An 11,843-nucleotide genomic window follows, 5' to 3' on the forward strand; every position below is an offset into this window, starting at 1 on the left:
AGTTAGTTACATCCTAGATACAATGGAGGTACAGACATTGGGTACATACACCTGTTCCAAATAAGAGAAAGTGGCCAAAATAAAGGGGCTACAGGCCCCACGCAAGTCCAAAATCCAATAGGGCAGTCAAAACTTAAAATTCCAAAATAATCCCCTTTGACTCCACATCTCACATCCATGTCATGCTGATGCAAGAGGTGGGCTCCCACAGCCTTGGCAGCTCCACTCCCAGGGCTTTGCAGTTTACAGCCTCTCTCCTGGCTGCTTTCATGGGCTGATGTTGATTGCCTGTGGCTTGTCCAGGCACGTGGTGCAAGCTGACAATGTATCTACTATTCTGGGGTCTGGAGGATGGGGTCCCTCTTCTCACAGCTTCACTAGGCAGTGCCCCAGTGGGGACTCTGGTAGGGCTACAAGCCCCAGACTTACCTTCTTCACTGCCCTAGCAGAGGTTCTCCATGAAGGCTCTGCCCCTGCAGCAGCTTCTGCCTGAACATCCAGGCATTTCCATACATCCTCTGAAATCTAGGTGGAGGTTCCCAAACCTCAATTCTTGTCTTCTTTGCACCCACAAGACCAACACCACATGGAAGCTGTCAAGACTTTGGGGCTTGCACGCCCTGAAGCAATGGCCTGAGCTGACTTTGGCCCCTTTTAGCCATGGTTACAGCTGAAGCAGCTGGGACACAGAGCCCCATGTCCCGAGGCTGCATGGAGCAGGGGGGCCCTAGGTCCCTACAAAACCATTTTTCCTTCCTAGGCCTCCAGGCCTGTGATGGGAGGGGCTGCTGTGAAGGTCTCTGACATGCCCTGGAGACATTTTCCTCATCGTCTTGGTGATTAGCATTTGGATCGTCATTACTATGCAAATTTCTGCAGCTGGCTTGAATTTCTCCCCAGAAAATGGGGCTTTCTTTTCTATGGCTTTGTCGGGCTGCAAATTTTCCAAACTTTTATGCTCTGCTTCCTCTTGAATGCTTTGCACCTTAGAAATTTCTTCCACCAGACACCCTACATTATCTCTGTCAATTCAAAGTTCCACAGATCTCTAGGGCAAGGACCCACCAGTCACAGAGTCACCTTTACTCCCATTCCCAATAAGTTCCTCATCTCCATCTGAGACCACCTCAGCCTGGACTTCATTGTCCATATCACTATCCACACTTTTGTCAATGCCATTCAACAAGTCTCTAGGAAGTTCCAAACTTTCCCATATCTTCCCATCTTCTGAACCCTCCAATTCTCTAGGAAGTTCCAAACTTTCCCACATTTTCTTGTCTTTTTCTGAGCCCTCCAAACTATTCCAACTTCTGCCTGTTACCCAGTTCCAAAGTCCCTTCCACATTTCCAGGTATCTTTACTGCAGCACTGCACTCTCTGTGGTATCAATTTACTGTATGAGACCATTCTCATACTGCTATGAAGAAATACCTGAGATTGAGTAATTTGTAAAGAAAAGAGGTTTAATTGACTCATAGTTTCTCATGGCTGGTGTGGCCTCAGGAAACTTACAATGATGGCAGAAGGCACCTCTTCATGGGGTGGCTGGAGAGAGAATGAGTGCCAAGTGAAGGGGAAAGCCCCTTATAAAACCATCAGATTTCATGAGAACTCACTCACTGTCATGAGAACAGCATGGAGAAAAACTGCCCCCATGTTTCAGTTACCTCCCGCCAGGTCCCTCCTGTGACACATGGGGATTATGGGATTACAGTTCAAGATGAAATTTGGGTGGGGACACAAAGCCAAACCATATCAACATGATTTTGTTCTTTTTTTCTGGCTGCATAGTATTCCAGAGTATATTTATATCACATTTTCTTTATCCAGTTCACCATTGTTGAGCACCTAGATTGATTCCATGTCTTCACTATTGTGAATACTGCTGCAATAAACACACAAGTACAGGCTTCTTTTTGGTAGAATAATTTATTTCCTTAGAGTGTAGACCCAGTTATGGGATTGCTGGGTCAGATGGTAGTTCTGTTTTATGTTCTTCCTGTGAAAAAATTATCAACATTACTAATCATCAGAGAAATGTGAATTAAAACCCCAATGAGGTATCATCTTATCCCTGTCAGAATGGCTACTATTAAAAGAGAAAAAATAACAGGTGCTAGTGAGAATGCAGAGAAAAGGGAATTCTTATATACTTTTGATGGAAATGTAAATTAGTACAACTTCTATGAAAAACAGTATGGCGATTTCTCAAAGAAATGAAAATAAAACTACCATTTACTATAGCAATCCTACTACTATTAATCCACCTCTTAATTTAAAAAACTCAATAAGATTTTTGATTTGTACAGGTATTTTTTACAGGTATTTTTAAGACCTGTACTTGTATCAAAAAATACAAGTACAGGTATCTTTTCAATAGAAGTTAGGTTGATTCCTTATCTTTGCTATCGTGAATAGTGTTGCGATAAATTTATGGCAAGATATGCAACCAACCTAAGTGTACAAGTACAGGTATCAAAAACCTGCACTTGTATGTTTATCATGCTATTCACAATAGCAAATATATGGAATCAACCTAAGTGTTCATAAGCAAGATAAATCAATAAAGAAAATGCGGTGTATTTGTACAATGGTATACTATTCAGTCATAAGAAAGAATGAAATCATGTCTTTTGCAGCAACATAGCTGGAACAGGAGGCCATTATCTTAAGTTAAGATCATTATCTTAAGATAAGATCATTAAGAAACGATCCAGGCACAAAAAGACAAACACCACATGATCACACTTATATGAGGAATAGAAATAAGTTGATTTAATAAAAGTATAGAGTAGAATAGTGGTTACTAGATCCTGGGAAGGATGGAGGAAGGACTAGAACAGGTTAGTCAACTGGCAAAAGGTCAGACAGGAATAATAAGTTCCGGTGTTCTATTTCACAGTAGGATGACTGAAAACAATTTAGTGTAAATTTCAAGAAAGAATTATTTTGAATGTTATCACCAAAAAGAAGTGATAATTGTTGAAAGTGATAGATATGGTAAGTTAAGTACACTGATTTGATCATTATACAATGTATACATGCATTGAAACGTCACATTATACTCCATAAATATGTATTTTTATGTGAATTATAAATTATTTAATTAAAAATGGAACTACCATGTGATTCAGCCATCCCACTACTAGGTCTATATCAAAAGGAAATTAAATAGACATGTCAGAGAGACACCTGTACTCCCATATTTATTGCAGCACTGTTCACAAGGGCAAAGATATGGAATCAAACCAAGTGTCAATAAATGGAGGAACAAATGTTCAGAATGTAGTCTATGTGCATAATGTAATACCATTTGGTTACAAAAAATAATGAAACCCTTTCATTTTGACAACATGGATAAACCTAGAGAACATTATGTTAAATGGTATAAGCCAGGCACAGAAAAACGAATACCACATTATATCACTTACATGTGGAATCTAAAAGAGTTGATCTCATAAAAGTAGAGAGTAGAATGGTAGTTACTAGAAGCTGGAGTGTTTAGCGGGGAAGAGAGAATGGGGGATGCTGGTAAAAAGATATACGATTACAATTAGATAAAAGGAATAAATTTCAAGAGATCTACTGTACAGCAAAGTGACTATGGTTTAGTTGATGATATATTTTATTCTTTCATTTGTTTTTTTGAGACATGTTCTCACTCTGTCACCCAGGCTGGAGTGCAGTGGCTCAATCACAGCTCACTGAAGCCTCAACCTCCTGGGCTCAAGTGATCCTCACGCCTCAGCCTCATGAGTTGCTGGGATTACAGGTATGTGCCACCATGCCCAAATAATTTTTAAAAATTATTTTGTAGAGATAGAGTCTATGTTGCCCTTGAACTCCTGTCCTCAAGGGATCTCCTGCCTTGGACTCCCAAAGTGCAAGGATTACAGGCATGAGTCGTCCTGCCCAATCAATTATTATATTCTTGAAAAAATGTAAACAGAACTAGTGTTATATGCTCTTACCACAAAAATAATAACTATGTCAGATGATGCATTTAATTAGCTAGATTTGGATGGGTGCACTCCTGTAATACCAGCACTTTGGGAGGCTGAGGTGGGCAAATCACCTGAGGTCAGGAGTTTGAGTCCAGCCTGGACAACATGATGAAACCTGTCTCCATAAAAATACCAAAATCAGCTGGGCATGGTGGTGCATGTCTGTAAACCCAGCTACTCAGGAGGCTGAGGCACAAGAATTGCTTGAATCCAGGAGGCGGAGGTTGCAGTGAGCCAAGATCAGGCCACTGCACTCCAGCCTGGGCAACAGAACTACACTTTCTCAAAATTAATAATAATCATAATCATAATAATCTAGATATACCCATTTCACAATATATATGTACTCCAAAACAATATTGCACATGATAAAAACATACAATGTCATCTGTCAATTAAAAATTGTCAGTTAAAGATATTTTTATCTGTCAATTAAAAATACATATTTTTATCTCCCAATTAAAAATAAATAAATATATGTTAATTAAAATAAGCATTTATCTGGCCAGGCACGGTGGCTCACGCCTGTAATCCCAGCACTTCAGGAGGCCAAGGCACATGGATCACGAGGTCAGGAGATCGAGACCATCCTGGCTAACACAGTGAAACCCTGTCTGTACTAAAAATACAAAAAACATTTAGCTGGGCGTGGTGGCGGGCACCTGTCCTCCCAGCTACTCGGGAGGCTGAGGCAGGAGAATGGTGTGAACCTGGGAGGCAGAGCTTGCAGTGAGCTGAGATCCAGCCACTACACTCCAGCCTGGGCGAGTGAGACTCCACCAAAAAAACACACAGAAAAAAGCATAAAGCATTTATCTGTCAATTAAAATAAAAAATTTCACCAACCTGATGCTAAAAAGAAAAAAATAAGTCAATAAATAAATAAAACTTTTCTAGATAAGCTGCACTCTAGCCCTCTTAGAAACATCTTTTAAACCTGTGTCCTAACAGAATGTATTACAATAGTTAAGAGTAGTTAACATATCCCTTCCCTGAATTCACACCATTCTGAATTACTTGCACAACTTACCAAATTAGACACGTGTTTAATATATGTGTTTTAAGTCTACTAGATGGAGTTTGAGTGATGAACACTTCTATTTACTGAAATAAAACTGTTGTAAATCAAGCATATAACTCATACCCTCAGAAACATTTCTGGTAAGTGTCTTAAGAGAATGTATTAAATGAACTTAAGAATGGTGAACACTTCTAATCAATTAAAAAAAATTGTTTTGAGTCATGCAGGCAAGGACCTGTGTTAGAAACTTATTTTGTACATGTGTCATACCACAATAGTATTAAGTGCCTCAAACACATCTTTAAGCTGAAATTACACGGTTCTTAATCACGTGCACAACCAGCACTCCTAGAAGAAAGTTTACACATGTGTCATAATGGAATGTAGGGAATGTGGTAGATTGCGTTTTGAGTGTTGAGAGCTTCTTTTCAGTGACCGTGTTGTTCTGAATCACTACGCAGCTAGAAACTTAGAAACATCTTTTGTGTACTTACCTTAAAAGAGTATTAGATAGACGGCTGGGCACCGTGGCTCACGCCTGTAATCCCAGCACTTTGGGAGGCGAGGTGGGCAGATAACGAGGTCAGGAGATGGAGACCATCCTGGCTAACACGGTGAAATCCCGTCTCTACTGAAAATACAAAAAATTAACCGGGCGCGGTGGCCGGCGCCTGTAGTCCCAGCTACTTGGGAGGCTGAGGCAGGAGAATGGCGTGAACCTGGGAAGCGGAGCTTGCAGTGAGCCGAGATCGCGCCACTGCACTACAGCCTGGGTGACAGAGCGAGACTCCGTCTCAAAAAAAAAAAAAAAAAAAAAAAAGGAATATTAGATAGACATAAAAGAGTATTAGATAGACATGAAAGTGAACACTTCCATAAAATAAAAATATTCTGAATTGTGTACAACTAACACTCTTAGAGATATATTTTATACATTTGTCATAAGAGCGTATTAGGATATAAAAATGGTAAACATTTCCATTCACTGAAGCAACACTGTTCGCAATCACACATGCAGCACTCCTAGTAAAGTCCTTTACATATGAGTGTTACTAAGTATTTTACATGGAGTTAAGAGTAGTTAACATTTTCATTTAATAACACTTTCAGAATCACATGTGCAACTAGAACTCATGAGAGTACTTTTCATATATGTGATTTAACATATATAATAAATTTTAAGATTTAAGAGTGGTGAATACATTGAAATCAAAGTGTGCTCAATCACTCATGCAACTTGCATTCTTGGAAACATAGTTTACGGATATGCCTTAACAGAGCACATTTATACAGAATTGATGGACATTTCATTCCCTAAAATAACACTGTTCTGAATCAGTCATGCAACTAGCAGTCTTAGAAATGTATTTTGCACATGTGCCTAGCAGAGTATATTAGATGACATAAAAGTGGAGAGACCTTCCATTCACACAAAATAACACTGTCCTGAATAATACATAAAATAGAATTCGTAGAAATAGCTCATGTCTTCACAGAGTGTATTAAATACAGTTGAGTGATGAAAACATCTATCCATTGAATTAGCATTGTTCTTAATCATTTACACAAGTAGTACTCTTACAAATAGCTTTCATACATGATTCTTAATAGAGTGTGTTAGATGGAGTCAACAGAGCTGAATACGTTCATTCATTGGATTGATACTGTTCTGAACCAAGCACACAATGAGTACTCTGAGAAATGCCTTTATACATGTGTCTGCCAGGATGTATTAGAATGAGATGAGCAGCAAACTAAACCATTCACTGAAATGACACTTTTATCTATCATGCATAAATTAGCAATCTTAGAAACATCTTTCATACATGTGTCTTAATGGGGAATTTCAGATGGAGTTAAGAGTGGTGAACACTTTCATTCACTCAAAATTGTTCTGATTCATGCATCCAATTAACAATTATAGAAACATCTTGTATACATGTGTTTTGGCAAGGTATAAAAAATGAAGTTGGCTGGGCGTGGTGGCTCACGCCTGTAATCCCAGCACTTTGGGAGGCCTAGGCAGGCGGATCACGAGGTGAGGAGATCGAGACCATCCTGGCCAACACGGTGAAACTCTGTCTCTACTAAAAATAAAAAAAAATAAAAAATAAAAAAATTAGCTGGGCATGGCAGTGCACACCTGTAGTCCCAGCTACTCGGGAGACTGAGGCAGGAGAATGGTGTGAACCTGGGAGGCAGAGCTTGCAGTGAACTGAGATGGCGCCACTGTACTCCAGCCTGGGCGACAGAGGGAGACTCCAACTCAAAAAAAAAAAAAAAAAAAATTAAGAGTGGTAATAACACTGTTCTGAAACACCACACAAATAGCTCCTTTACAAACATATTTTGTACATGTGTCTCACTACAGTGTATTAAATGGAGTTGAGCAGTGAACACTTTCATTGAAATAATACTGGAGCACACATGAAGCTAGCACTCTTATAAAGATCTTCTCTATGAAAGTGTGTTACATGGGCATGAAAGTGGTGAGCGCTTCCATTAACTGAAATACTTATTTGGGTAGCAAGCACACTGTCAATTGTACAAACATTTTTACACACTTGTCTTAAAGGAGTATACACATACTAGGTGAAGTTAAGAATGAAGAACACTTCCATTAACTGAAATAATACTTTTTTGAGTTACATACCTGAACTCTTGGAAACATCTTTTATACATGTGACCTAAGAGATTTTATAAATGGTGTTTCGAGTGGTGAACTGCTTCATTCACTGAAATTACACTATTCTGAATCAACTGTGCAACTTGCATTCTGAGAATATCATTTATATTTATGTTTGAACAAAGTATACAAATGGAGTTTAAAATGATGAAATGATAGGGAAAAAAATCCTGCCCGAATCATGGAAATAACCAGCACTCCTAGAAACACCTTTTATATATGTGCATTAACAGAGTGTTGGACACTGAAGGGCTAAACTCTGCTCACTGAAATAATGATGTTCTGAATCACATGTTCAACTTCCATCCTAAAAAACATCTTTCGTAGGTATCTTCTCAGAGCGCATTAAGTGAAGTTAAGAGGACTGAAAACTTTCATTCACTGAAGTAAGATTGTTTTGAATCACATGCACAACTACCATTCCTAGAAACTTTCTTCAGCCAGGCATGGTGGCTCACTCCTGTAATTCCAACACTTTGGTAGGCTGATGTGGGATGATCACTTGAGCCCAGGAGTTCGAGACCAGCTGGGCAATATAGTGAGACCCGGTCTCTTATGAAAAATAAATAAATAATATAAAGAAACTTTTTAATACATGTAGATGAATTAAATGTAACAAATATTGAATTAAAAATATTGAACACTTCCATTTGCTGAAATACCGTTGTGAATTAAGCTTGCAAAAATCACTCTTACAAACATATTTCATACATGGATCTTAACAGAGTATATTAGAATTGTGGGTAAACACTCCATTTACTGAAATAACACTGTTCTGAAAGATACACTCAACTAGCACTTTTTAGAAACTTCTTTTATTATATGATGTTAAGAGTGTTGAACACACCCAGTGAGTGAAGTAACACTGTTCTCAATCACCTGTGCAACTTACATTCTTAGAAATAGCTTCTATACATTGTTTTAAGAGTTTTTAGATGAAGTTAAGAGTAGTGCACCCTTCCATTTACTAAAATAATACTGTTTTCAGTTATAGTTGCAACTGGTACTATTAGAACAGTTTTTACATGTGTCTTAACACAGTGTATTAGATGGAGTGATGAGTGGTGAACATTTCCATTCAGTGTTGTGAATCACGTAAACAAGTACCCGTCTGAGAAACAACTGTCATAGAAGTGTCTTAGACAAAGGCACCAAGAAGACACAATAGGGAAAGGTTAGTCTCTTTCATATCTAGTGTTGGGAAAACTGGATATCCACCTGCAAAAGGATGAAATTGAACCCTTACCTTACACCAAAAGCAAAAGTCAACTCAAAACAGATTAAAGACCTAAACGTAAGACTTGAAACTGTAAAACACCTAAGAGAAAACATAGGAAAGAAACTGATACATATTGGCCTTGGCAATGATTTTTCTGATAGGACAGGCAATGAAAGCAAGAACAAACAAGTAGGACTACATCACACTGAAAAGCTCTACAAAGCAAAGGAAACAATCGATAAAATGAAAAGGCAATCTATAGAATCTATTACAGAAGCAGAGTGTAGTACTGTGATTATCAGAGGCAGGAAAGGGGAAAGGGGAATGGGGAGATTAAGTTAAAAGATATAAAGTAACAGTTATGAGGATGAATAAACCTACAGATGTAAAATACAGCATGAGGACAACAAGGCAATCTACAGATTAGGAGAAAATATTTGTGAACCACATATCTGATAACAGGTTACTATCCAAAATATTTAAGAAAATCAATAGCAAAAAGAAAAAAACACAAAAACCCAATTAAAAAATAGGCAAAGTACCTGAATAAACATTTCCCAAAAGAAGGCATAAAAAGCAGCCAACAGGTATATGAAAAGGTGTTCAACATCACTAATCAAGCAAATGCAAAGCCTATTATCAAAGAGACAATAGATAACAAATTGGCAAGGGTATAGAGAAACAAAAACCCCTTTGCGCTGTTAATGAGAATGTAAATTGGTGCAGCCATTATGGAAAACAATACAAAGATTGCTGAAAAAAATTAAACTACCATATGACCCAGAAATCTCTCTTCTGGGTATATACCCAAAGGAAATGAAATCAACACCTTGTAGAGATATCTGCACTCCAATGTTCATTTCAGAATTATTCATAATAGCTCAGATAGGTAAATAATCTAATTGTCAAGAAATAAATGGATGAAAAACTGCGGAGGTTGTGTGTATATCTATATACAAAATTGAATATTATTCAGCCTTAGAAAAGGAGAACCTGCCATTTTTGACAACATGGATAAACCTAGAGGACATTATACTAAGTTAAATAAGCTAGGCACAGAAAGAAAAACACTACATAATCTCTCATATGTGGAATCTAAAAAAAAAAACAATAAAATTCTGTGAATACACAGAAGCAGAGTGTAGTACTGTGATTATCAGAGGCAGGAAAGAGGAAAGGGGAAAGGGGAGATTAAGTTAAAAGATACAAAGTAACAGTTATGTAGGATGAATAAATCTACAGATGTAAAATACAGCATGAGGACTGCAGTTCATAATATTGTTTACTGGAAATTTGTTAAGAGAGTAGAATATGTGTGCTCTTAGCCACAAAAAATGGTAACCATGTGAAATCATGGGCATGTTAATAGACTTAACCTCATTAATCATTTCACTGTGCATATGTATATCAAAACATATTGTCCACTTTAAATATATACAATAAAAATGTTTCAAAAATAAAATATAAGTGCTATACATGTGTCTTAGAATGTATTAGATGGATAGTGGTGCACACTTCCATTCACTGAAATAACTGTTGAATCATGTATGCAACTAACACTGTTAGGCGTATCTTTTATACATGTGTCATAACTGTGTTTACAAGATTGAGTGAGGAACAGTGAACATCATTGTTCTGAATCACTGGACAACTTATATTCTTACAAATGAGGTAGATCAACAGGACTTGTTTTTTGAGCACTGGTAATGACCCTACTGATTAAAACAGGATGCAGTAAAAAAAAAAAAAAAAAAAAAAAAGAAAAGAGAGAGAAAACCGGTACATGGTGACAAAAGTGACCTCTCATTACCCTCACCCCTCATTAGCATGGGCAACAACCCAGAACTCACTCTATATGGTTCTGTGTACTCCCCCGTCCCTTTTCTAAAACATTCTGAATAACCCGCCTCTTAATTAGCATCTAATTAAGATTAGACGCTATGATTAGAAACCATGATTTCACATAGTTACCAATTTTTTGTGGTTAAGAGGACACATAATCTACTCTCTTCACAAATTTCCAGTAAGCAATATAGCTAGCCAGCAGTCCATGGGGGCTGTGGCTGTGGCTGCTGCTCTAGGCGGCTCTGCCTACGAGAGGTCACTTTGCTGTACACTCTTGCTCTAATACATTTGCTTTTTTTCATTGTTAGTGTGCTCTTGAATGCTTTCCTGAGCAAAGCCAAGAACCTTCCCAGGCTAAGCCCTAATTCTGGGGTGCACCTGCTTCAGAAACCTCTTTTATACACATGTCAAGAGAATACATTGCATGGAATGCTGAAAATTTCCATTCACTAAAATAACACTGTTCTGAATCACCTGAATGAACGACTTGCATTCTCTCAAACATCTTTTATATATGTGTTTATTAGAAGAATAAACTTTATGAGAGATGCCAAATCAGAACCACCCACATAAGCTATTTCCTAATTCTTCATCCACAGAGTCTTGGAGGAAACTGAGGATGAGAGAAGTTCTAATGCTTGCAAAGTGGATTCATCTAAGGAGAATCAAGTTTCTTACAGGAAGACAGCGGCAAGGAAATATTTACTAGCAAAGTGAAACAGACTCTTCTGTCCTGGCATAGAGAAAGGACTTTCCATTAGGAGTGGAGAGAAAGTTCAATCTAGCTGTGAATCTCCTCTTTGCATGTTCATGGGAAATAAAATCTGTTTTGCCCTGGGACAGCCCTCCCCCAACCCTGGAGTGAATTCCCAAAATTAGGGCAGGACATTTTCCTTATGATAGCTATTGAAAAATTACCCAGGAATGGGGTGCCTCTGCTCCCTCCCAGCCAACGATACAAATATATTTTCTCAGACTGAAGGCCCTAGAGCCTATTGCTCAACATCTCATGTCAGTATTAGATGCTGCAGAAGAATGAGCTTAAGTCCTAGCCCACTCCACTTTTCT

This window comes from Macaca fascicularis, chromosome 3 (assembly GCF_037993035.2).
Source record: "Macaca fascicularis isolate 582-1 chromosome 3, T2T-MFA8v1.1".
Classification (NCBI taxonomy): Eukaryota; Metazoa; Chordata; class Mammalia; order Primates; family Cercopithecidae; genus Macaca; species Macaca fascicularis.